Consider the following 6,510-nt stretch of genomic DNA (forward strand, 5'->3'; position numbering starts at 1 on the left):
GCTATACGGAAGTCGCGATTTTCGAAGCGATGATTTCCAACTGGCTAACAGGACGGTTTTGCCTACGGTAACTTTTCTCATCATTTGTTTACTCCTATATCTACAAAGTGCTTTGAACATCTTCAAGGTATATATAGCATCATAAATATGAGTAACTGTAACAAAAACATGCATTAGAATATAAAATATACGTGTGCATCACATCAACTTGGTAGAAAAAAGTGAAATCGATGGACAATTTTGCTCTCGTAGTACAAAGCAAATAATCTTTTATTGCAAATATTTGCATCAGTTTACAGTTAAATATATACTGTTTCAATATTCTTTTCGTATTTAAGTAGAATATTCGTATTTCCCATAAAAAAATAATTGTATTTTTGTTCCATCAGTCTTATTTAAAATCAAATGCCTAAAAAGTAATACATGATTCGCTTGTGGACTTTGTAATAGTGTATCGTTACAGTTATCTGTTTAGCTATTACATTTTTAGATTATTTACACCGTCCGCCGTTGACCAATTGATGATAACATAAATCAAGCTTGTCTTTTAAAATAACAAAAAATGGATAAAGACAGCTTTGCGTATGGGGATAATTCATGTGATATAAGTTTGGTAAGTTTACAGAAATAGAAGGTCCATAATGCATTAATCGAGTAAAAATGGAGCAATTTCAGAAAACTTTAATGATTGGTTTAGGAGGTGTTGGAAATACCTGATTGGTGCCCCCATATAATGTAATGTTCAAGTCCGTATCTTATATAAAGTAACCTCATAAAAGATTTTTACTAAAATTCGAAATAGACGGTACGCAATACAATCATTATCATTTGTGATAAGGAATCCGAATAAGATTAATTAATAGTTATATCAGTGACGGATTCAAAAAAAGGGTATCCGGCAGTTTGAAACCCTTTTTTAACTATCAATTCATTTGTATGGGAACATATATTTGGAATCCCCTTTTCTCCTGGATTGGACCCCTCTCCATTTAAAAATGGCCGGAACCCCCAATGTATATTAAGTGGTTTATGAGGAGATGCGCTTACAAAACCGGCGAAACATATTGTACCGGTCCAACGGACGAACGGAAAGGCGGACTTCTTTATCACTATAACCCCCCACTTGACAAAGTGGTGTACAATTGAGTGTCAAAAAGACAGTTTTCTCGTTTGAATTGTTTTACATTGTCTTATCGGGGCCTTTTATAACTCACTATGCGGTATGGGATTTGCTCATTGTTGAAGGCCGTACGATGACCTATAGTTGTTAATGTCTGTGTCATTTTGGTCTTTTGTGGATAGTTGTCTCATTGGCAATCATACCACATCTTTTTTATATAGCTCTACATCTTAAACAAAGTTAAGGAACTGTGATCAATTATAGGCTACAGTACGGCCTCGAATGTGTGTAAATACATGCATTTTTATATAACAACTAAATCTGTGTGTTTGTACAATTTTAAGTATAACGGAGGACATTTCTGAAACTTATATACTAGTATACATCAAACCTTCCTCTTATTTTAGCAACATTTAAACATCCTTATACTTAATGTAGTAAGTCAAGTACACCCTATCAAGCTAAAACATGTTTCATAAGTGTTCAGGATGTGAATGTATTGACATATATTTGTGTTATTTAGAAAAATGCCACCTTCTAATGTATCGTAAATAACTTTGAAATCACAACTAGAATACAGTGACATAAAGACTGATCATACAGTTTTAAAATAAACAAGCGAGACTGATCGTACAGTGAGAAATTCAAACAAGTGTAATTTTCTTATTTCTGGCTTCAAAGATCTGGTTGAAACTTTTACCACCACTTGAAATATACTTCATTGAGTTAATTAAGTATGGTTTTTACGTTAATTTGTACACTAAGAGGGCAAAAAGATTGTTTTTAGGTTCGCCGACTGATTTTTCTTAGTGATGCACTTGAAAATCTCTTGATTAAGGCAAAGACACGAATATTGAATGTGCGGAATTTAATTCTAAACCATTTGAGAATATCGATGTCGGCTGAATTAATCATTAAGCAATGTACAGATGATCAACTTACCGTTTAATTAAGTATACCCATCAAATTTAAAATGTGATCCAAAAAGTGCTCGCTTCGAAAATCGCGACTTCCGGATAGCGTACAGAATAGTATCTACACTGTGACATCGTCTCGCTTCAGATTCTATCATTTTTATATATCAAAGCTACAGGTTGATTTTATAACATAACAGTACTAAAAGAGGAAATATATGGGTCAGGAAAAATACCTATCTAATGAATCACAAAAACAGAGTAGGTGTGTTCGAATAGCTATTTTTTTACTGAAAGTACTTGACGACAGTCTTTCAAGTTGGATGATTAAAAATGCATATCTTCGAAAAATAATATTTTTTATGTGAGTGAAAACTAGGGTTTATAGTCTTCAACCACTAAAACAATCTAGTCTGCCCTTCCACGAAATATTTAATTAGAATTTATTTAAATGTTTATGAATTTTCGAAAATTCCACCTGACAACCGATCAGACAATAGTTTTAAGTTGAATCAATGCAGACAAGATCATTAACTGATGCTCATTAGCTAGTTGATACATTTGTCTTTTAAAATACAATTGACATATAGGATCATAATGGTGCAATGTTTGTCAAGTATGACGAAAATGTGCTTATCATAAAAATGTAAAATCCCAAACATACTGAACTCTATCTTATATAGTTCTCAAATTACACATAAAATTATTCCGTCTTTTTTAATTTAAATTGAAAAAGAAATATGTTGGAACAAATGACTTCGACAACTTCTATTATTACAATCCCCTTCCCCGGATTTGTTATCATATAAGCAACACGACGGATGCCACATGTATAGCAGGATCTGCTTACCCTTCCGGAGTACCTGAGTTCACCCCTATTTTTTTGGTGTGGTTCGTGTTGTTTATTCTTTAGTTTTCTATGTTGTGTCATGTGTGCTGTTGTTGTTTGTTTGTCTTTTTCAATTTTAGCCATGACGTTGTCAGTTTGTTTTAAATTTATAAGTTTGACTGTCCCTTTGGTATCTTTCGTCCCTCTTTTATTAACGTTTAATCTATTTTGAGTCAGATGTTTTAAAATATATTGATACAATGCATATGCGGAGTTTCATGTAATCGTATTAATTCGCAGCCATTAGTTTATTCTCATTGATGGCCCGTTTTATTACATAATATTGAGTCGTGCAACTTTTAATTTGATAAGGAATTTTCGATTTAACGATTTTTTCCATAAAATTTCCAATGGTCGGAACATTAACTTTACTTTTATTAGTATTTTTCCTGTTATCATGTGGATCCAGTTTTTTTGTAGAGTTTCCTCCAATTTCGCATAGTAAAAGATATATCTCTAATCTATTGCACAAAAATCTGTAATAAATATTATTTACACTTTAACATTAAACTTCCACTAGTTTTAGTTCATTATCGATTATCATATGTTGATCATGAGTGGCACAACAAGGGGAAAATAGGTTCAATATACATACATTAAACCCAACTTGTATTACACTTATTGAAATCCATCAGAAGAAGCGCTTGTTTAGATTTACCATTGTCAGGAACGCTCAATAAAATTATGATTACAAGTCAAGGATGAATAAATACAGGAACCCATGAGAAGCTATATAATTCAAAGGAAAGAGTAAATGAAATTTTAACTTTGTGGTCACTTAACGAAATTTGTCATATTACTAAGAGTTAGTTATTAACATACTAAAAGTTCAATTTGAATTGGTTTAGAGAAATGATAAATTCACCCTGTGTTGTAAATCTTTCAAATGAGATGTTATATAAATAAAACAAAGGACTAAAAAATCCAGCACTTTGATTCTTAATAATAATCTTTAATTCATCACATAATTTAACAGGTAGTGTAAACTGGACAGAAAACTCGTCACATATATTAACAGGCTTCTATTATTGTACGCCAGATACGCATTTCGTCTACAAATAACATTCGAATAAAAACAGTTAAAATGCCATTTATCTTAGTATTAGAAATTATTTGATGGACTAACGCAACGAAAATAAATTAACGTGTATCTAAAGGAGTCAAAAGCAACATTAACGATAAATTTTGTTTTTATTCGAAAATAACTCATGCTGTCGTGTTTCAGTAGTTTTCTAAACTGTATCACTATTGCTGCACTGAACATCTTTTCGCTCAAACAGTTTGGTAACATACTAAAAGAGTCAGTAAACTTTGTGCTGTTTGAAGTTTTGTTTTGAATAGGACATTCCCTAACCATTTCTTGTTTACAAAACTGTAAAAGTGTTCTAAACACAAAGGTTTTTCAACTACCGGCTTATATTTGAAAACGTTTTGGCCTTTACTTTATTTTAAATTTCGTTAAACAGATTTGGCCTGTTTGGTTTGAACGTTGTAGCTGAAATAAATTCAAAAACTGGCTTATCTTTAACTTGTTGTTCTTTTGATTGTCTCTCATTTTAAGTCATAACATTTTCTACTTTGTCACAAAGAGGGAGGTTTGGTTAGTCATTAAATCAGGTTCAACCTTAATGTCCTTACAATGTCGTGTACCAAGTCAGTCCGTGTAAACTATTTGAAGCATCATTCCAGTCAGCAAAAAGATATTTTTTGGAAAATTAATTTTGTGTTGTCATTATGTGTGTGTGTGTGTTGCTTTGTTTGAATGTAATTTATTGTACCTTGCTTTGTGGAGACGACTTATCATAGGCTCTGCCTGTTGCCAAATCCAATTCAATTTGTTTCAATAAAGTACCATGTTCTATACATGTATTTGAAAATGCCTGTACCAAGTAAGGAATATGACAGTTATTGTCCATTCGATTGATATGGATATTATTGGATTTCGCCATTTGATTAGGGACTTTCCGTTTTGATTTTCTCCAGAGTTCAGTATTTTTGGGAAATATATATATATTAATTGTGTTACAAATCAAAACATCAAATGTTGCAGTTACAAAAGAAAATTAATATTTATCAATTGGAGATATAAATGTTAGGCTAAGATTATGTAAAGTATGAAGAAAACGTGCTTATCATAAAAATTTAAAATCCCATACATACTGAACTCTGTCTTATATTTCTCAAATTATGGAATAACCGTTTCACAAATGATATCGGATATGTTCCTTACGTCGTAACTACAATCCCCTTCCCTTTCATGAATGTGACCTACCGAATTAGACTATTTACCGGATTTGTTATCACCTAAGCAACACGACGGATGCCACATGTGGAACAGGATCTGCTTACCCTTCCGGAGCATCTGAGATCACCCCTAGTTTTTTGGTGGGGTTCGTGTTGTTTATTCTTTAGTTTTCAATGTTGTGTCATGTGTGCTGTTATTTGTTTGTCTTTTTTATTTTTAGCCATGGCGTTGTCAGTTTGTTTTAGATTTATGAGTTTGACTGTCCCTTTGGTATCTTTCGTCCCTCTTTTACACATAAAGTTATTTTGTTTTTCCACTTAAATTGAAAACGAAATAGGTTGGAACAGTCGACTTCGACAATTTCTATTAATAACTTTTAATCTATTTGGAGTCAGATATTCTAAAATAAATTGATACAATGAATGCATATGTCGAGTTTTATATTTTCGTATTAATTCGAAGCCATTAGTTTATTCTCATTGACGACCCTGTTTTATTGCATAATATTGAGTCGTGCAACTTTTAATTTGATAATGAATTTTTGATATAACGATTTTCTATATATTCCTCAATGGTCGGAACATTTACTGTACTTTATAAGTGTTTTCCCTGTTCTCATGTGGATCCAGTCTTTTGTCTCTTTGACACATTGCACATTTCCATTCTCAATTTTATTTTCGGTGGGGTTCCTCTGATTTATCGTAGTAAAAGAAATGTCTTTATCTATTGCACAAAAATCTCTTATCAATATTATGTACAATTTAACGTTAAACTTCCACTAATTTTAATTCATTTCCGATTTTCATATGCTGAGCATGAGTGGCACAACAAAGGGAAAATAAGATCAATATACATGCATTAAACCCAACTTTGAATTATTGAATTCAACCAGAAGAAACGCTTGTCTAGATTTAACATTGTCAGGAAAGCTCAATAAAAATTATAACAAGTCAAGGATAAATAAATACAGGAACACATGAGAAGCTTAATGACTAAAAGGAAAAAGAAAAATGTAATTTTAACTTTGTGATGACTTAACGAAACTCGTCACAGAAGAAGAGTTAATTATTTAGATACCAAAATTTCAATTTGAATTGGTTTTCGAGAAATGGCAAATGGTGTCGTAATGTACTCTAAAATTAAATCACTCAAATGGGATGTTATATAAATACAAAAAATTTTCTACATAAGAAACGTCTGTACCAACCTAGGAATGACAGATGTTATCCATTCGTTTGAGAGTTTGATTTTGACATTTGATAACGGACTTTTCGTTTTGAATTTTCTTCGGAGTTCGGTATTGTTGTTATTTTACTTTTTATAACGAGAGATCCCTTCAGTA

The sequence above is a fragment of the Mytilus galloprovincialis genome, chromosome 1, assembly GCF_965363235.1.
Source record: "Mytilus galloprovincialis chromosome 1, xbMytGall1.hap1.1, whole genome shotgun sequence".
Lineage (NCBI taxonomy): Eukaryota > Metazoa > Mollusca > Bivalvia > Mytilida > Mytilidae > Mytilus > Mytilus galloprovincialis.